The sequence below is a fragment of the Lutra lutra genome, chromosome 3, assembly GCF_902655055.1.
Source record: "Lutra lutra chromosome 3, mLutLut1.2, whole genome shotgun sequence".
Classification (NCBI taxonomy): Eukaryota; Metazoa; Chordata; class Mammalia; order Carnivora; family Mustelidae; genus Lutra; species Lutra lutra.
Genome location: NC_062280.1, coordinates 114,248,201 through 114,270,531, shown reverse-complemented (window position 1 = coordinate 114,270,531; position 22,331 = coordinate 114,248,201).

Genomic DNA, 22,331 nt, shown 5'->3' with positions numbered 1-22,331 from the left:
TGCAGACCTCAGACTTCATTTACCAGTGTTTTTCTTGAATCCCAGGGTCTCTAACTACTTTATTTTCTAACCCTGTTAACAATGAGTTGTTTAAAGAAGGAAAAATAAGTTACCCTATTATATCAGTTGACTGTTACAGTTCTAGGCAGGACAAACACCTAGTTATCCTACAACCAGACCTGATATTCATTAATAAGTACATTTTAGTGGTGAATTTAATCTGCAGAACCTTGAATTTCTATCTCCTGATCTACCTCTTCTTCTACCTCCCATTTTCACTTCAATTTAGCTTGAACACACATTCTAGAGTATAGAGAAGTGCATATATGTATATGTATAAAGGGGGGTGTACCCTGTTTGTCAGGTGCCATCTAAATAAAAAAGTTACAGGAATGAAACTATTAATTCCCTATATCTTAGTGGGTTGTTTTTTTTTTTTTTTCACAACAAACTTTGGAAGTAATGATTATCTTTTTTGATGTATAATTATAATGTTATATAAGCTGCCTAAGATCATTCAATTTCAGGAAGCCATCACTGGGGAAAAAAAAGGAGTGAGGAGTATAAGAAGTTCAGGAGGGAAAAATCAGCACTTGGGAATAGAAATGAGACTAAGACATCAGGACGAGGCAAGGTGTGCCTCACATCTCAACGACACCTGACAATACCAGCCAATACAACTGGGATTTCAGGGCAAACACTGCCTGATGGAGGAGTCCCACATTAGATAGTAATGACCAGACTATGGTATCAAAACCATGGTAGCCATGGGCTGAATTTTCCCAAGGAGAGCAGTCTCAGCTTGGAAGCTGAAACTGTGTCTTGAAATTTTTAACAGCTGAGGACTATCAGTTAACTGCTTTGCAGGGAGCTCTGAGCAGTGCTGCCATATCAGTAGAATGACAGTATGGTCACCTGATCTGTCTGTTTGACCTCAAATTTGATGTTTTCTATCACTTCAAGTTATTTGCTGTGTATGGGTGATAAGGTCCCTTGGGGACACAGTTTTAACTGCATTCCATAGACACTTGGGATTCTGTAATCAGAGAGGCCATGTCTGTAAACACATTTCAGGGGATTCAACATTATACCTTTGTTCTCTCTCTCACTTAATGTTTCAGCCTCACACACATGTGGAGAAGGTGTAGGTTAACCAAAACCAACTTATCCAGTCTAACCTTCAACAGAATATGGTTTTGAGGTGACAAAAATTTGCCCAAATATTAATTAAAATCAATAGTTTAATGCTAATTTTGTGTCACTCATTGTAGACCCAGAGGTAAAAAAGGCATTTAATAAGAGGCAAGGTGGGATTCAGAAACCAAAACATCAACAAACAATTATTAAATATACAATATTTTGTTTATTTTTATATAACAACATTAAGATTATTTCCCAATACCAGCACAACTTCTAATCATTCAACTCCATCTTTCTTCCTTTTGTGCCACTCTTTTGGATTATAACAAGAGCCTACATTGACTGTAACACCAAGAACCATAAGATACCTGGGAATAAACCTAACCAAAGAGGTAAAGGATCTGCACTTAAGGAACTATAGAATACTCATGAAAGAAATTGAAGACAAAAAAGATGAAAGAGCATTTCATGCTCATGAATCAGAAGAACAAACATTGTTAAAATGTCTATACTGCCTAGAGAAATCTATACTTTCAATGACATTCTGATCAAAATTCCACTGGCATTTTTCAAAGAGCTGGAGCAAACAATCCTAAAATTTGTATGGAACCAGAAGAGACCCTGAATTGCTAAGGTAATTTGAAAACAAACAAACAAACAAACAAACCAGAAGTGGGGGCATGACGTTGCCTGATTTCAAGCTTTACTACAAAATTGTGATCATCAAGACAGCATGGTACTGACAAAAAAAAACAGACACATAGAACAGTGGAACAAAGAGCCAAGATACAGACCCTCAACTCTATGGTCAAATAATCTTCGACAAAGCAGGAAAACAATCCAGTGGGAAAAAGACAGTCTCTTCAATAAATGGTGCTGGGAAAATTAGACAGCTATGTATAGAAGAATGAAACTCAACCATTCTCTTACACCATAAACAAAGATAAACTCGAAATGGATAAAAGACCTCAATGTGAGGCAGGAATCCATCAGAATCCTAGAGGAGAACATAGGCTGTAACCTCTTTGACATTGGCCACAGCAACTTCTTTCAAGATATGTCTCCAAAGGAAAAGGAAACAAAAACGAAAATGAATTGTTGGAACTTCATCAACATCAAAATCTTCTGCACAGCAAAGGAAATAGTCAATAAAACAAAGAGGCAACCCACGGAATGGGAGAAGATATTTGCAAATGACAGTACAAACAAAAGGTTGATATCCAGGATCTATAAAGAACTCCTCAAACTCAACACACACAAAACAAATAATCATGTTAAAAAATGGGCAGAAGACATGAAAAGGTAATTTTCCAATTAAGACATACAAATGGCTAACAGACACATGAAAAAATGTTCATCATCACTAGCCATCATGGAGATTCAAATCAAAACCACATTGAGATCCAACCTTACACCAGTTAGAAGGGCCAAAATTAACAAGACAGGAAACAACAAGTATTGGAGAGGATGTGGAGAAAGCGGAACCCTCTTACACCGTTGGTGGGAACGCAAATTGGTGCAGTCCCTTTGGAAAACAGGATTCCTCAATAAGTTGAAAACAGCTACCCAATGACCCAGCAATTGCACTACTGGGTATTTACCACAAAGATACAGATGTAGTGAAAAGAAGGGTCACATGCACCCCAATGTTCATAACAGCAATGTCCACAATAGCCAAACAGTGGAAGGACCTGAGATGCCCTTCAAGAGATGAATGGATTATGAAGATGTGATCCATATATACCATGGAATATTGCTCAGTTCAGAAAGGATGAATACCCAACTTTTGCATCAACATAGATAGAACTGGAGGACATTAAGCTAAGTGAAATAAGTCAAGCAGATAAAGACAATTATCATACGGTTTTACCCATATGTGGAATATAAGGAATACCCCTGAGGACCATAGGGTAAGGGAGGGAGAACCAAGTGGGAAGAAATCAGAGACAGAGACAAACTGTGAGAGACTCTGGACTCCAGGAAACAATCTGAGGGTTTCAGAAAGGAGGAGCATGGGAAGATGGGTTAGCCTGCTGATGGGTATTAAGAAGGGCACATGTTGTAATCAGCAGTGGGTGTTATATCCAACTAATGAATCATGGAACACTACCTCAAAAACTAATGTTGTATTGTGTGGTGAATAATATAACAAAAAAATAAAATAAAAATGATTTTATATGTACATACTTTAAAGATTATATATATAAAGATGTTATATATATACATAAATTGTATGTATATATATAATATATAATACAAATTGTGTGTGTGTGTGTGTGTGTGTGTGTATATATATATATATATATATATATATATATATATATATATGCTTTTTTATTATGTTATGTTAGTCACCATATAGTACATCATTAGTTTTTGATGTAGTGTTCCATGATTCAATATTTGGATATAACACCCAGTGCTCCACACAATCCATGCCCTCCTTAATATCCATCACCAGGCTAACCCATCCTCCCAACCCCTTCCTTCTGAAACCCTCAGTTTGCTTCCCAGAGTCCATAGTCTCTCATGGTTCCTTTCCCACTCTGATCTCTCCCCCTTCGTTTTTCCCTTCCTTCTCCTAATATCCTCCATGCTATTCCTTATGTTCCACAAATAAGAGAAACCATATGATAATTGGCATTATCTGCTCGACTTATTTCACTTAGCATAATCTCCTCCAGACTCATCCATGTTGATGCAAAAGTTGGGTGATGGCTGAGTAATATCCCATTGTATATATGGACCACATCTTTATCCACTTGTCTATTGAAGGGTATCTTGGCTCTTTCCACAGTTTGGCTGTTGTGGACATTGCTTCGATGAACATTGGGGAACATGTGGCCCTTGATTTTGCTACATCTGTATCTTTGGGGTAAATACCCAACAGTGCAATTACTGGGTCATTTGATAGCTCTATTTTTAATTTTTTGAGGAATGTCCACACTCTTTTCCAAAGGGACTACACCAACTTGCATTCCCACCAACAGTGTAAAAGGGTTCCCCTTTCTCCACAACCTCTTCAACACTTGTTGTTTCTTGCCTTGTCAATTTTTGCCATTCTAACTAGTATAAGGTCATATCTCAATATGTGTGTGGTTTGTTTTTTTTTTTAATTCTTTTCAGCGTAACAGAATTCATTGTTTATAAACCACACCCAGTGCTCCATGCAATACGTGCCCTCCATACTACCCACCACCTGGCTCCCCCAACCTCCCACCCACCGCCCCTTCAAAATCCTCAGATTGTTTTTTAGAGTCCATAGTCTCTCATGGTTCATCTCCCCTTCCAATTTCCCTCAACTCCCTTCTCCCTATGTCTTCCATGTTATTTGTTATGCTCCACAAATAAGTGAAACCATATGATAATTAACTCTCTCTGCTTGACTTATTTCACTCAGCATAATCTCTTCCAGTCCCCTCCATGTTGATACAAAAGTTGAGTATTCATCTTTCTGATGGAGGCATAATACTCCATAGTGTATATGGACCACATCTTACTTATCCATTCAACCGTTGAAGGTCATCTTGGTTCTTTCCACAGTTTGGCGACCGTGGCCATTGCTACTATGAACATTGGGGTACAGCAGGCCCTTCTTTTCACTACATCTATCTGTATCTTTAGGGTAAATACCCAGTATTGCAATTGCAGGGTCATAGGGAAGCTCTATTCTTAATTTCTTAATGAATCTCCACGCTGTTCTGCAAAGTGGCTGCACCAACTTGCATTCCCACCAACTGTGTAAGAGGGTTCCCCTTTTTCCACATCCTCTCCAACACACGTTGATTCCTGTCTTGCTAATTTTGGCCATTCTAACTGGTGTAAGGTGGTATCTCAATGTGGTTTTAATTTGAATCTCCATGATAGCTAGGGATGATGAACATTTTTTCATGTGTCTCATAGCCATTTGTAAGTCTTCACTGAAAAAGTGTCTGTTCATATCTTCTGCCCATTTTTTGACATGATTATCTGTTTTGTGTGTGTTGAGTTTGAGAAGTTATTTATAGATCCTGGATCTCAGCCTTTTGTCTGTACCGTCATTTGCAAATATCTTCTCCCATTCCGTGGGTTCCTTTTTGCTTTGTTGACTGTTTCCTTTGCAGTGCAGAAGCTTTTGGTCTTGATGAGTCCCAGAAGTTCATTTTCACTTTTGTTTCCTTTGCCTTTGGAGACATATCTTGAAAGAAGTTGCTGTGGCTGATATCGAAGAGAATACTGCCTATGTTCTTCTCTAGGATTCTGATGGATTCCTGTCTAACTTTGAGGTCTTTTATCCATTTTGAGTTTATCTTTGTGTATGGTGTAAGAGAATGGTCGAGTTTCATTCTTCTACATATAGCTGTCCAGTTTTCCCAGCACCATTTATTGAAGAGACTGTCTTTTTTCCACTGTATATTTTTTCCTGTTTTGTTGAAGATCATTTGACCATAGAGTTGAGGGTTCATATCTGGACTTTCTACTCTGTTCCACTGGTCCATGTCTGCTTTTATGCCAGTACCATGCTGTCTTGGTGATCACAGCTTTGTAATAAAGCTTAAAATAAGGTAACGTGATGCCCCCAGTTTTATTTTTGTTTTTCAACATTTCCTTAGCAATTCGGGGTCTCTTCTGATTCCTTACAAATTTTAGGATGATTTGCTCCAGCTCTTTGAAAAATCCTGGTGGAATTTTGATCGGAATGGCATTAAAAGTATAGATTGCTCTAGGCAGTATAGACGTCTTAACAATGTTTATTTTTCCGATGCAAGAGCATGGAATGGTCTTCCATCTTTTTGTGTCTTCTTCAATTTCTTTCATGAGTGTTCTGTAGTTCCCCGAGTACAGATCCTTTACCTCTGGTTAGGTTTATTCCCAGATATCTTATGGTTCTTGGTGCTATAGTAAATGGAATCGATTCTCTAATTTCCCTTTCTGTATTTTCATTGTTAGTGTATAAGAAAGCCACTGATTTCTGTACATTGACTTTGTATCCTGCCATGTTACTGAATTGCTGTATGAGTTCTAGTAGTTTGGGGGTGGAGTCTTTTGGGTTTTCCATATAAAGAACCACATCATCTGCAAAGAGAGAGAGAGTTTGACTTCTTCATTGCCAATTTGGATACCTTTTATTTCTCTTTGTTGTCTGATTGCTGTTGCTAGGACTTCTAATACTATGTTGAACAAGAGTGGTGAGAGTGGGCATCCTTGTCGTGTTCAAGATCTCAACAGGAAGGCTGCGAGCTTTTTCCCTTTGACGATGATATTTGCTGTGGGTTTTTCATAGATAGATTTTATGAAGTTCAGGAATGTTCCCCCATCACTACACTTTGAAGCGTTTTAATAAGGAACAGATGCTTGATTTTGTCAAATGCTTTTTCTGCATCAATTGAGAAGACCATGTGGTTCTTCTCTCTTCTCTTATTGATTTGTTCTATCACATTGATTGATTTGCAAATGTTAAACCATCTTTGTAACCCAGGGATGATTTCCACCTGATCATGGTGGATAATCTTTTTATTGTGCTGTTGGATCCTATTTTCTAGGATCTTGGTGAGAATCTTAGCATTCATATTCTTCAGGGATATTGGTCTGAAATTCTCCATTTTGGTGTGGTCTTTGCCTGGTTTGGGGATCAGGGTAATGCTGGCTTCATAAAATGAGTCTGGAAGTTTTCCTTCTGCTTCAGTTTTTTGAAACAGCTTAAGGAGAATAGGTATTATTTCTTCTTTGGACGTTTGGCAGAATTCCCCAGGGAATCCGTCAGGTCCTGGGCTCTTGTTTTTGGGGAGGTTTTTGATCACTGCTTCTATCTCTTTACTAGATATTGGTCTATTCATGTTGTCAATTTTTTCCTGGTTTAATTTTGGGAGTTTATAGCTTTCCAGGAATGCATCCATTTCATCTAGGTTGCTTAGCTTATTGGCATATAACTGTTGATAATAACTTCTGATGATTGTTTCTATTTCCTTGATGTTGTTGTGATCTCTACCTTTTCATTCATAATTTTATTAATTTGGGCTTTCTCTCTTTTCTTTTGGATTAGTGTGGCCAATGGTTTATCGATCTTATTGATTCTTCCCAAAAAAACAGCTTTTAGTTTCATTTGCATGTTGTACTGTATCTCTAGTTTCTATCTCATTGATCTCTGCTCTAATCTTAATTACTTCCCTTCTTTGTGTGCAGTTCACTTAATTTGTTGTTGATTCTCCAATTCTTTAAAGTGTAGAGACACTTGCTGTTTTCTGGATTTTTCAAATTTTTTGAGGGAGGCTTAGATGGCTATGTATTTCCCCCTAGGACCGCCTTTGCTATATCCCATAGGCTTTGGAACAAAGTGTCTTCATTCTCATTGGTTTCCATGAATTGTTCAAGTTCTTCTTTGATCTCCTGGTTCATCCAAGCATTTTAAGCAAAGTGGTCTTTAGCTTCCAGGTGTTGAGTTCCTTCCAAACTTTTCCTTGTGATTGAGCTCCAGTTTCACAGCATTGTGATTTAATAATATGCAAGGAATAATCTCAGTCTTTTGGTATCGGTTGAGCCCTGATTTGTGACCCAGTATGTGGTCTATTCTAGAGAAGGTTCCATGTGCACTTGAGAAGAATGAGTATTCTGTTGTTTTAGGGTGGAATGTTCTGTCTATATCTGTGAGGTCCATCTGGTCCAATTTTCATTCAATGCTCTTGTTTCTTTATTGATTTTCTGCTTCGATGAGCTGTCTATTACTGAGAGATGCATGTTAAGATCTCCTACTATTAATGTATTCATATCAATATGACTATAATTAATAGATTTCTTATGTAATTGGCTGCTACCATATTGGAGGCATAGATATTTACAGTTGTTAGATCATCTTGGTGGATAGTCTCTTTAAGAATGATGTAGTGTCCTTCTGTATCTCTGACTACAGTCTTTAGTTTAAAATCTAATTTATCTGATATTAGAATTGCTACCCTGGCCTTCTTTGAGGCCCATTGGCATGAAAGATGCTTCTCCATCCCTTCACTTTCAGTCTGGGTGTATCCTTAGGTTCGAAATGGGTCTCTTGTAGTCAACATGTGGATGGGTCCAGTCATTTTATCCAATCTGCAACCCTGTGTCATTTTATGGGCACATTTAGACCATTCACATTGAGAGTGATTATTGATAGATACGTTTTTATTGACAGCGTGTTACCTTTGAAGACTTTCTTTCTGTAGATCGTCTCCATATTTCTGTTCAATGATATTCTTAGGATTTTTCCTCTTTTATAGAACCCCCCCTTAATATTTCCTGCAGTGTCAGCTTGGTGGTCGCATACTCTTTTAAGCCTTGGAAACTATCTCTCCATCCATTTTGAATGTCAGTCTTGCTGGATAAAGTATTCTTGGCTGCATGTTCTTCTCATTTAGTGCCCTGAATATATCTTGCCAGCCCTTTCTGGCTTGCCAGGTTTCTAAAGACAAGTCTGACATTATTCTGATGGGCTTTCCTCTGTATGTAAGGAGCTTCTTTGTCCTAGCTGCCTTCAAGAGAGCCTGTCTACAATTATGATTCCTCATACTTACTATCAGGTAGCTCTAGGACTTTTGAGATTCGATAATCTTGGGGGAAAACCGTTCTGCCTCTAGTACATGAACGCTGGTTCCATTAACGAGATTGGGAAAATATTCATGGAGAATTTGTTCCACTATATCTTCTAGACTTCTTTCTTTCTCCTCCCCTTCAGGGATTCCAATAATTCTGATGTTGGAACATTTCATGGCATCATTTATTTCCCTAATTCTGTTTTCATGGCTTCTAAGCTGTTTGTTCCAGGCTTCTTCCTGATCCTTTCTCTCTCTTTGTACTCCAGATCACTAATTCTATTTTCTGTCTCAGTTACCCTAGCTTTTAGATAATTTAGATCAGATTGGAACTCATTGAGAACATTGTGAACATCATTCCTGGTGGCTTTCAGTTCTGCCCTAATCAATTCCATTTTGTCATCCAAGACTTTCTCCAACCTAGCTATTGCCTGGATAATTGTTAGCTTGAATTCCCTTTCCAACATTTTGTCTATGTCAATAGCCATTAGCTCTGTTGCAGAAGGCCTAGCCTCTGAATTTTTCTTCTGTTGGGCATTCCTCCTCCTAGTCATTTTGGTGAGAGATGGCTGAATGGATGTAGCTGGATGTATCGACCATGGTGCAGTCAAGGTGCACCCTGGAATGCTTCTGAGCAGTCAAGAGTCCCCACCCAAAAAAAAAAAAAAAAAAGAGAGAGAGAGAGAAAAGAAAAAAGAGAGAGTGAGAGACAGGAAAAAAAAAAGAAAGATAAAATAAAAGAGAAGGCTCATCCCAAATGGGCCCCAAGATAAGATTTATGAAATATACAAACAAAAACAAACAAACAAAAAGACTAATAAAAATATATGACAAAAGAAAATATATATATATATATATATATATACAAAAGCAAAACAAAAAAAAGAACCTCATGAAAAAGAACCACAAGTATAAGATTTATATACTACCAGGACAAACACAAATTAACAGAAACACTGGCAGAAGAAGAAGATGGGAGAGTGGTTATAAATTCTCAGTGTGGGCAAGGAAGGTTATTTTGATTCTTTTGGATTTATCTTGATATCTTTGTTAAAGGACTCAACATTCCTAAGGTAAAGGGGGATTAAAAATTGGTTTACCTATAGGGGTAGCATTCATTGGGGAAAGGGGATTACCTTGAAGTTTGACTCTATATGAATATAAAAAACAATAAAAATAAAAATAAAAAGAATAAACTAAAATAAAATAAAATTTAAAAAATAGAAAAGCGAAAGAAAAACATGGGTGTATGTATCAAAAAGTTCAGGTTAAAAGGTTATTATGGAATTTGATGTACTGGACATCTCACTGTGATGGTAAATAGGTTAAAAAATTATCTATAAAAAAATGAACCAGAATAGTGGGAACAAATTAAAAATAAAAGTTGTATCTATGAAGTAGTGGTGGTTGTTCTCTTGTCTTTTTTTTTCTTTTTTTTTTCTTATCTTTTTTTTTTTTTCTTCTGGTTGGCTTTCTGGGGGAGGGGCCTGCCATGTGGGTTTTCAGGCAGTGTTTCCTGAGTTAAGCCCTCCGGCCCCTCTCAAGCGGGTGAGCTCTGAGGAAACTGGTTTTTCAGGCTTTTGTTCTCTGGAGATTTTTTTGTTTGTTTGTTTTCTCTCACCTTGACAGCTTTTGATGGTTTTTAGAGGTTTAGAGGAAAGCAAACTGCACCCAGACCTCCCTCTCAGAGAGAAACCTCAGTCTGTTCCCCTCTGGGTGCTCCAGAGCACATAAATTCCCCCTTGGCCGCTAGCAGAGCATGTTCCTAGTCGTGGTCCCTGGGGATGCAGGAACTCCTGCTTGTACCCAAAACCATGACAGCGGCGGCTTTCTGGGCAGCTCCAGACCGCCAGAGAGGTCCCAAGCAGCGATAGCACACTGAGGTTTTCCCGCCTGGGTTGGGAGTGCTCAGATTTTCCGGGTCTGAGAGTGCCGGGCTGGTGTCTGCACGCACCTCTCTCAGGGTAGGGTGTGTGGGTGTGAGGCAGACTCTGGTAGCACAGCACGCACATGGAGAGTGCAAAAAGGCTGTGGTTTTGCCAGCTGGTGAGGCTCCCAGCCCCTCATGGGAGCCACAACCCAGGTGCTCTCAGGCGTGCTCACAGCTCCGGGACCAAGACCTGGTTTCTTTGCCACACTCTCTCTGGCTCAGCACAAGAGGTGGCTGTCCTTGGTCAGGGGACTTAAGCCCCTGTTCCTAACCGCCTCCATTCCCACAATTTCCCCCCATGATCCTTTGTTCTTTTTGAGTGCTTTCAACCAGTGCTGGTTCCCAGTCACAGGCACTCTTGTATTGGGGTATTACTTCCCAATGGATTACTTCTGGTGGCTCCCTCCCCCTTTTGTTTATCTTCTGATATCAGTCCGACGTTCCCACTCTGCTTTACCTCCCCACTGGCGTCTTCTGCTCCTGTAGAGATCCAGACATGTATAATTCTAATCTCAGAATTAGAGGTGAGAATTAGAACTCATAGGTGATCGGAGTTATTTGGTAGGTAATCAGCTCACTTTAGGGTACAGGTTGAAACGGCGCCTCCTCCTAGTTCTCCCCCATCTTGTTTCCCCTGCACCGGGGCCCTCAATGTGGTTTTGATTTGTATTTCCCTGATGGCTAATGATGATGAACATTTTTTCATGTGTTTGTTAGCCATTTGTATATCTTCTTTAGAGAAGTGTCTGTTCATGTCTTCTGTCCATTTTTTGACATGATTATTTGATTTTTGGGAAGTTCTTTATAGATCCTGGATATCAGCCCTTTGTCTGTGGTGGCATTTGCAAACAGCTCTTCCCATTCCGTGGGTTACCTCTTTGTTTTATTGATTGTTTCCTTTGCTGTTCAGAAGCTTTTGATCTTGATGAAGTCCCAAAAGTTCATTTTCACTTTTGATTCTCTTGTCTTTGGAGCTGTGTCTTGAAAGAAGTTGCTGTAGTTGATGTCAAAGAGGTTACTGCCTATGTTTTCCTCTAGGATTTTGATGGATTCCTGTCTCACATTGAGGTATTTCATCTGTTTAGAGTTTATCTTTGTGTATGGTGTAAGAGAATGGTTTCATTTCATTTTTCTGTATATGGATGTCCAATTTTCCCAGCAAAATTTCTTGAAGAGACTACCTTTTTTCTATTGGATATTTTATTCCTGATTTGTTGAAGATTAGTTGACCATAGAGTTGAGGATTCATATCTGGGCTGTCTATTCTGTTCTCTATTGTGTGCCATTACCATGCTGTCTTGGTGATCACAGCTTTGTAATATAGCTTAAAATCAGGCAACATGGTGCCTCCTGTTTTGTTTTTCTTTTTCAACATTTTCTTGGTGATTCAGGGTCTCTTTTAGTTCCATACAAATTTTAGGATTGTTTGTTCCTGGACTTAGAAAAAATATCATTGGTATTTTGATTGGGACTGTATTGAAAATATAGATTGCTCTGTGAAGCATAGACATTTTAACAATTTTTATTCTTCTGATCCATGGGCATGGAAGGTTTTTTCATCTTTTTATGTCTTCTTCCATTTCTTTCATGAGTGTTCTGTAGTTCTTAGAGTATTGGTCCTTTACCTCTTTGGATAGGGTTATTCCAAGGTATCTTATGGTTTTTGGTGCTATTGTAAATGGCATTGATTCTCTAATTCAGCTTTCTAGAGTTGCATTGTTAGTGTATAAGAAAGCAACTGATTTCTGTGCATTGATTTTTGTATTCTGCCACATTATTGAATTGTTGTATGAGTTCTACTAATTTGGGGATGGAGTCTTGGGTTTTCCACGTAAAGTATCATGCCATCTGCAAAGAAAGAGAATTTGACTTCTTCTTTGCCAATTTGAGTACTTTTTATTTCTTTTTGTTGTTTGATTGCTATTGCTAGGACTTCTAGTATTATGTTGAACAATAGTGGTGAGAGTGGGCATCCTTGTCCTGTTCTTGATCTTAAGGGAAAGGCTCTTAGCCTTTCCCCATTGCGAATGATAGTCATTGCGGGTTTTTAATAGATAGAGTTTATGACATTAGCCATTTTGACACATGTAAGGTGATATCTCTTTGTGGGTTTGATTTGCATTTCCCTGATGATTAGTTACATTGAACATATTTTCAGGTGTCCGTTGCTCATCTATACATCCTTTTTGGTAAAAATATCTATCAGATCTTCTTTCTATTTTTAAGTGGATTATTTGTTTTTGTGGTGTTGACTTGTATGAGTTATTTATACATTTTGGATACTTACCCCTTATCAGATATCATTTATAAGTATTTCCTCCCATGTAGTAAATTGCCTTTTTGTTTTGTTGAGAATTTTTTATTTTGGTTTTGGTTTTGCTGTGCAGTGGCTATGAGTAAATGGATAAATAAGATGTAGTAGTATGTACACACACACATATATATGTGTGATGTAGCATATAGTATGTATATATATAAAATGTGATATATATGTGTGTATATATATGTATATATGTGTGTGTGTGTGTGTGTGTACACAATGTAATATTACTCAGCAATAAAAAAGAAGATTTTACCATTTGTGACAACATGGATAGACATAGAGGGAATTATGCAAGTGAAATAAGTCAAAAAAAGAAAGGCAAATATCATATGATTTCACTTTCAGATGGGAAACCTACAAAAACAAAACAAATGAACAAACAGACAAAAAAAAAGAAAAGAAAAGTAACAGATCCATTAATACAGAGAACAAAATGATAGTTCCCAGAGGCAAAAAGGGATGGGGAGATGGGTGAAATGGGTGAAGGGGAGTGGGAAATACATGCTTCCAGTTGTGGAATAAATAAGTCACAGGAATAAAAGGTACAGCATAGAGAATATGCTAATGCTAATATGTTAATGGTAATATTCTTGCATGGTAACAGATGGTAACTACCCTCTGGTGAGCATAGCATGATATATGGAGTTATAAAATCACTATGTTGTACACCTGAAACTAATGTAACATTGTGTGTCAGTTATACTTCAATAAAAAAGTAAGGCAACAATAGTAACAATGTGTTTGATTATAACATATGAACAAGTGAAATGAATGACAGTAATACCCAAAATATTTAGAGGAAGAAATAAAGAACAGTGTGCTATGAAGTATCTCCATTACATGTAAAGTGATATACTATTATTTAATTAAGGAGGGCATGTATTGTAGGAGCAGTGGGTGTTAAATGCAAACAATGAATCATGGAACACTACATCAAAAATTAATAATGTACTTTATGGTGACTAACATAATATAATCAAATTTTTAAAAATTTTGAAAAGTAGACTTTTATTAACTTAAAATCTATACTGTAAACTCTATAGCAACCATTATATCTTAAAAATGTTTGATGTGGTGAGAGACGGGATTAAGTGGATATAAAAAAAACATTCAAGGGTGCCTGGGCAGCTCAGTTGGTTAAGCAACTGCCTTCAGTTCAGGTCATGATCCTAGAGTCCTGGGATCTAGTCCCACATCAGGCTCCCAGCTCCATGGGGAGTCTGCTTCTCCCTCTGACCTCCCCTCTCATGCTCTCTCTCTCTCTCTTAAATAAATAAATATTTTTTTTAAAATACTCAAATCAAACAAGGAAAGGCAGAAAAGAAGAGGAAAATAAGAAGAGGAAGAAATGCAATCAATAGAAAACAGTTACATAGACAATCCAATTATATCAATAATTTTTAATGTGAATGATCTAGTAACATCAATGAAAAGACAGAGATTGCCAGAGTTGATTAAAAAAGGAAACAAGACAGGGCACCTGGGTGGCTCAGTGGGTTAAAGCCTCTGCCTTCAGCTCAGGTCATGATCCCAGAGTCCTGGGATTGAGCCCCACATGGGGCTCTCTGCTCAGCAGGGAGCCTGTTTCCTCCTCTCTCTCTCTCTCTCTCTCTCTCTGCCTGCCTCTCTGCCTACTTGTGATCTCTCTCTATGTCAAATAAATAAATAAAATCTTTAAAAAAAAAAAAGGAAACAAGACTTAACTATAAGCCATCTACAAGGAATCCACTTTAAAATAAAGACTCGGGGTGCCTGGGTGGCTCAGTGGGTTAAGCCGCTGCCTTCGGCTCAGGTCATGATCTCAGGGTCCTGGGATCGAGCCCCACATGGGGCTCTCTGCTCAGCAAGAAGCCTGCTTCTCTCTCTCTCTCTCTCTGCCTGCCTCTCCATCTACTTGTGATCTCTCTCTGTCAAATAAATAAATAAAATCTTTTAAAAAAATAAATTAAATAAATAAAATAAAATAAAGACTCAGATAGGGTAAAAGTAAAGAAATGGTGAAATAGTACCACAAACCAAAAGAAAATAGAATAGCTATTTTAATTTAAGACAAAGCAAACTTCAGAACAAGGAATATTATTGGGGATTAAAAAAAAGGATATTACATGAAGATAAAGGTTTAATTTACTAAAAACACAAGAATCTGAAACATATGTACCTAAAAAATAAAAATAAAAAATAATCAAAATAAGTGAGGTAAAAACTGATCAGTCTGAAGGAGAACTAGAAAATTAAGCTATTATAGAGTATAACACCCCTCTTAGAGTAATTGATAGATGATGCAAGCAGAAAATCAGTAATAATACAGTTGAACTGAATGACACCATCAATCAGCTGGATTTAACTGACATGTAGAGAATACTTTATCCAACAATGGCAGAACACATACACTTCTCAAGCTCAAATGGAACTTTCAACGTGGGCCATAAAACACAATTTAACAAATTTGAAAGAACAGAAATCATATTGGGCACCTGTGTGGCTCAGTTGGTTAAGCCACTGCCTTCAGCTCAGGTCATGATCTCAGAGTCCTGGGATTGAGTCCCATATCAGGCTTTATCTGCTGTGCAAGGAATCTGCTTCTCCCTCTCCCTCTGCCTGCTACTCCCTCTGCTTGTGCTCACTCTCTCTCTCTGTGTCAAATAAATAAATAAAATCTTAAAAAAAGAAGAATAGAAATCATACAAAGTATGTTCCCAGACCATAAAGATTAAAGTAGAAACCAATAACAGATAGTTGAAACATCCCAAATATTTGATAATGAAATACACTTCTTAATTATACATGAGTAAAATTATAATTCTCCAAACAATTTTAATACTTTGAACTAAATAAAAATGAAAAATAACTCATCAAAATTTGTAGTATGTAGTGAAAGCAATACTTATAGGAAAAATTGTAGTGCTAAATAAATGTTTTAGAAAAGAAGAATAAGTGCCCAGGTGGCTCAGTCAGTTAAATGTCTGCCTTCTACTCCGGTCACAAACTCAGGGTCCTGGGACTGAGTCCTGCATTGGGCTCCCTGCTCAGTGGAGAGTCTGCTTCTCCTTCCATCCCTCTCTCAGCTCATGCCCCCCTCTCTGTCTGTCTCTCCCAAATAATTAAATAAAATCTTTTTAAAAAAAAAAAAAGAAAAATAATCTAAAATCAATTACATGAAGAGAGAGGGCAAGATGGCAGAGAAGTAGGAGATGCTGTTTCAACCAGTCCCCTAAAGTGTGCTAATTATCTACCAGAACACTCTGAACACTCTTGGAATCAGCCTGAGATGCAGGATTATACACTTCTTGATCTCTATGGGGGCAGAAGATACCAGTGGTGAGGTAAAGCAGAGTTATGAATGATTGGACTGATATTGGAGGATAAAGAGAAGGGAGAGGGAGCCACCAGAAGTGACCCATTAGAAAATAATACCCCAATAAGAGAGTGCCCTGTGATTGGGGACCAACATTAACTTCGAGTCTGGTTGAAAGCACTCAAAAGGAGCAAAAATTCTTAAGCGGCAACTGGTGGAATCAGGTGGTCATGGGCACAAGCCTAAGCCCACAGACCTAGGATGGCCACAGATGGCGACCACCTGTGTCAGGGAGAGTGCAGAGAAGCCTTCAGGCCATGACCCCTGAGCCAACAGCTTCTGTGAGACGGGGTGGATGCCACCCAAGACTCTCTAGAACCACAGCCTTTTGCACTCTGCGTGTGCACTGCATGACAGGGCCTGGGCCATGCTCCACACCATCCCCTGAAGGAGGTCCATGTAGGCGTTAGCCATTGGTCTCTAGGACCAGCCAAGAGTCTGAACACTCCCAGACCAGCAAGTGTGAAAATCTCAGCATGCTATCTCTCGCTGGGATCTCTCCAGTGGTCTGGACCTGCCCAGACAGCAGCCTGGCAAAGGCAGCCACTGGAAGTGGCCTCCCTAGACCAATATTACTCACAGTTTTAGTAGCACTGGGGTGCAGAGACACAAGCAGGAGCACTTGCAAACCCTGACACAGTGGCTGGGGATGTGCTCTGTGGGTGGGAGTTTGCAGAGGGGGAGTTTGTGTGCTCTGGACCACCCAGAGGGGAACATACTGAGGCTTCTCTCTAGGACAGAGGTCTGGGTGTAGTTTGCTTTCCTCTAAACCTTCGAAGAGAGGCCAAAAGCCACCAAGAGAAAAACAAAACAAAACAAAACCAAAAAACCTTCCAGAAGACAAAACCCTCAGAAACCAGTTTCCTCAAAGCCCAGCTCCTTGATAGGGGGCAGGAAGACTCAACACCCTCAAGACTGCCTGAAAAACAACAAACAACACCACAGGCCCCTCCTCCAGAAAGTCAGCCAAAAAACACAAGAGGACAACCACCACAGGATCCCCACAAAAATGTAAAACCCCAAAATCAGAGGAAAAGAAGATATTAAGCTCCCAGTGTTGCCCTAAAGCTTAGATACAACATAGATAGATACAACAGTTATTTTTAATTTTTCCCACTATTCTCTTTCTTTTTAATTTTTTAAAAATTTTTTAACTGATTTACCATCACAATGAGAGGTTCAGTACAAAAAATTCCATAATAACCTTTTAACTTGAATTTTTTGATACATATACCTGTTTTTTCTTTTGCTTTTCTATTTTTTTAATATACATATAAGCCTCAGATAATCCTCTTTCCTGAATCAATACTACCCCTATATATAAACCAGTTTTAATCCCCCTTTATCTCAGAAAAGTTGAGTCCTTTAACAAAGATATCAAGATACACCCAGGAAGAATCAAAATAACCTTCCTCATCCACACTGAGAATTTATAACTACCCCTCCATCTTTTTCTCCTGGCAGTGTTTTCCGTGTATTTGTTTTTATTCTGTTATTATATAAGTCATATACTTCGGGGTCATTTGGGCTGGGTTCTTTTTTTCTTGTCATTTACTTATATTGGTCTTTTCTTTGTCTGTCTTTGCTTGTATATTTTATAATTCTGTCTTTGGGGCCAATTCTGGATAGGTCTTCTCTCTCCCCCCCCCATCTTTCTCTTTCTCTCTCGCTTTTTTTTTTTTTCTTTTTTCCCTATTTTTGGTGGGGACTCCCGATTGCTCATAAGTGTTCCAAGGTATACATTGCCTGGAACATGGTTGATACATTCAGCTATACATCCCCTCAGCCATCTCTAACCAAAATGACTAGGAGGGGGAATGCTCAACAGAGGAAAAATTCAGAAACTGTGCCATCTCCATCAGAGGTATTGGATATGGATATAAACAGTCTGTCAGAAAGGGAATTCAGGCTGAAAATTATCCAGACAATAGCAAGGATAGAAAAAGCCTTTAATGAAAAAATGGAATCAATGAGGACAGAAGTGAACGCCACCAGGGAAGATGTTGACAATGCTCTCAATGAGCTCCAATCTAATCTGAGTTCTCTAAAAGCTAGGGTAACTGAGGCAGAAGATAGAATTAGTGATCTAGAGGACAAACTGAGAGAGAAAAAGGATCAGGAGGAGGCCTCAAAGTAATAGCTTAGAAGCCATGAAAACAGAGTTAGAGAAATAAATGAATTCATGAAACGTTCCAACGTCAGAATTATTGGAATCCCTGAGGGGAAGGAGAAAGAAAGAAGACTAGAGGACATAGTTGAACAAATTCTCCATGAAAGTTTTCCCAGCCTGAGGAATGGAACCAGTGTTCATATCCTAGAGATAGAAAGTTCTACCTCCAAGATCATAGAATCCAGAAAGACCTTGAAACACCTGTTGTGAAAAGGATGAAACATAATTTTAGACAGGATCTCTTCAAAGCAGCTACAGGAAAGAGATTCCTTATGTAGAGAGAAAGGCCCATCAGAATAACGTCAGACCAGTCCACAAAAGCCTGACAAGCTAGAAAGGGCTGGCAAAATGTATTCAGGGGACTAAGTGAGAAGAATATACAGCCAAAAATACCTTATCCAGCAAGACCAACATTCAAAATGGATGGAGAGATAAAGAGCTTCCAAGACCGGCAACGTTTAAGAATATGTGACAACCAGGTCAACACTACAAAAAATATTAAGGGGATAGTCTATAAAAGAGGAAAAAACTTAAAAATATCACTGATATTTTATTATTTATTTCTTTGTTTATTTATTATATAAAATAGAGACAATCTATAGAAACAAAGATTTCACAGGTAACACGATGTCAACAAAAATGTATCTCTCAATAATCACTCTCAATGTGAATGGCCTAAATGCTCCCATAAAAATAGCACGGGGTTGCAGATTGGATAAAACGACAGGGCCCATCCATATGTTGTCTACAAGAGACCCATTTTGAACCTAAGGAGACATCCAGACTGAAAGCGAATGGATGGAGAAGTGTCTTTCATGCCAATGGACCTCAAAAGAAGGCTGGGGTAATGATTCTCATATCAGATAAATTAGATTTTAAACTAAAAAGACTGTAGTCAGAGATACAGAGATACAGAAGGACACTACATAATCCTTAAGGGTCTATCCAGCAAGAAGATCTAACAATTGTAAATATTTATGCCCCCAATATGGGAACAGCCAACTACATAAAGACAACTGTTAATCAAGATAGGGTCATATTGATATGCACACATTAATAGTAGGGGATCTTAACACACCACTCTTAGTAATAGACAGATCATCCAAGCAGAAAATCAATAAAGAAACAAGAGCATTGAATGACACATTGGACCAGATGGACCTCATAGATATTCCACCGTAAAACAATGGAATACTCATTCTTCTTGAGTGCACGTGAAACCTTCTCCAGAATGAACCACATACTGGGTCACAAATCAGGGCTCAACTGATACCAAAAGACTGAGATTATTCCCTGCATATTCTCAGACCTCAGTGCTCTGATACTGGAGCTTAACCACAAGAAAAAGGTTGGAAAGAATTTGAACACCTGGAAGCTAAAGACCACCTTGCTTAAGAATGCTTAGATCAACCAGGAAATTAAGGAAGAACTTAAACAATTCATGGAAACCAATGAGAATGAAGACACTTCGGTCCAAAACCTATGGGTTAGAGCAAAGGTGGTCCTAAAAGGGAAATACATAGCCATCCAAGCCTCCCTCAAAAATAATGGAAAAATCCAGAATACACCAGCTGTCTTTACACCTTAAAGAACTGGAGAATGAACAACAAATTAAGCCAACCCCACACACAATAAGGGAAATAATCAAGATTAGAGCAGAGATCAAAGAGATAGAACTAGAGATACAGTAGAAGGCATCATGAAACTAGAAGCTGGTTTTTTGAAAGAATCAATAAGATCGATAAACCATTGACCAAACTAATCCAAAAGAAAAGAGAGAAGGCCCACATTAATAGAATTATGAATGAAAAGGGAGAGATCACAACTAACACCAAGGAAATAGAAACAATCGTCAGAAATTATTATCAACAGTTATATGCCAGTAAGTTAAGCAACCTAGATGAAATGGATGCATTCCTGGAAACCTATAAACTTCCAAAACTGAATCGGGAAGAAACTGACAACCTGAAATAGACCAATATCTAGTAACGAGATTGAAGCAGTGATCAAAAACCTCCCCCAAAACAAGAGCCCAGAACCTGACGGATTCCCTGGGGAATTCTGCCAAACTTCCAAAGAAGAAATAATACCTATTCTTCTTAAGCTGTTTCAAACAAGTGAAGCAGAAGGAAAACTTCCAGACCCTTTATGAAGCCATTATTACCCCGATCCCCAAACCAGGCAAAGACCCCCACCAAAAAGGAGAATTTCAGACCAATATCCCTGATGAATATGGATGCTAAGATTCTCAACAAGACCCTAGCTAATAGGATCCAACAGTACATTAAAAAGATTACCCACCATGACAAGTGGGATTTATCCCTGGGTTGCAAGGGTGGCTCAACATTCCCAAATCACTCAAAGTGAATGAACAAATCAATAAGAGAAGAGAGAAGAACCACATGGTCCTCTCAATTGATGCAGAAAAAGCATTTGACAAAATCCAGCATCCGTTCCTGATTAAAACGCTTCAAAGTATAGGGATAGAGGGAACATTCCTCAACTTCATCAAATCCATCTAGGAAAAATCCACAGTGAATATCATCCTCACTGGGAAAAAGCTGACAGCCTTCCCGTTGAGATCAGGAACACGACAAGGATGCCCACTCTCACCTCTCTTGCTCAACATAGTATTAGAAGTCCTAGCAACAGCTATCAGAAAACAAAGAGAAATAAAAGGTATTCAAATTGGCAATGAAGAAATCAAGCTCTCTCTCTTTGCAGATGACATCATTCTTTATATGGAAAACCCAAAAGACTCCACCCCCAAACTACTAGAACTCATACAGCAATTCAATAATGTGGCAGGATACAAAATCAATGTACAGAAATCAGTTGCTTTCTTATACACTAACAATGAAAATACAGAAAGAGAAATTAGAAAATCAATTCCATTTACTATAGCACCAAGAACCATAAGATACCTGGGTTTAAAAGGTAAAAAGAGGTAAAGGATCTCTATTCGAGGAACTACAGAACACTCATGAAATAAATTGAAGAAGACACCAAAAGATGGAAGACCATTCCATGCTCATTGATCAGAAGAATATACACCTTTTAAATGTCTATACTACCTAGAGCAATCTATACTTTCAATGCCATTCTGATCAAAATTCCACCGGCATTTTTCAAAGAGTTGGAGCAAACATTCCTAAAATTTGTATGGAATCAGAAGAGTCCCCGAGTTGCTAAGGAATTATTGAAAAGGAAACACAAAACTGGGGGCGTCACGTTTCCAGATTTCAAGCTTTACTACAAAGCTATGATCACCAAGACAACATGGTACTGGCACAAAAATAGACACATTGACCAGTGCAACGGATTACACAGTCCGGATATGGACCCTCAACTCTATGGTCCAATAATCTTCGATGAAGCAGGAAAAAATATACAGTGGAAAAAGACAGTCTCTTCAATAAAGGTGCTGGGGAAAATTGGACAGCTATGTGTAGAAGAATGAAACTTGACCATTCTCTTACACCATCCACAAAGATAAACTCAAAATGGATAAAAGACCTCAACATGAGGCAGGAATCCATCAGAATCCTAGAGGAGAACATAGGCAGTTACCTCTTCGATATCAGCCACAGCAACTCCTTTCAAGATAAGTCTCCAAAGGCAACGGAAACAAAAGCAAAAATGAACTTCTGGGACTTCATCAACATCAAAAGCTTCTGCACAGCTAAGTAAACAGTCAACAAAACAAAGAGGCAACTCAGGGAATGGGAGAAGATATTCGCAAATGACCATACAGATAAAGAGCTGATACCAGGATCTATAAAGAACTCCTCAAACTCAACACACACAAAACAGATAATCATGTCAAAAAATGGGCAGAAGATATGAACAGGTGCTTCTCCAATGAAGACATA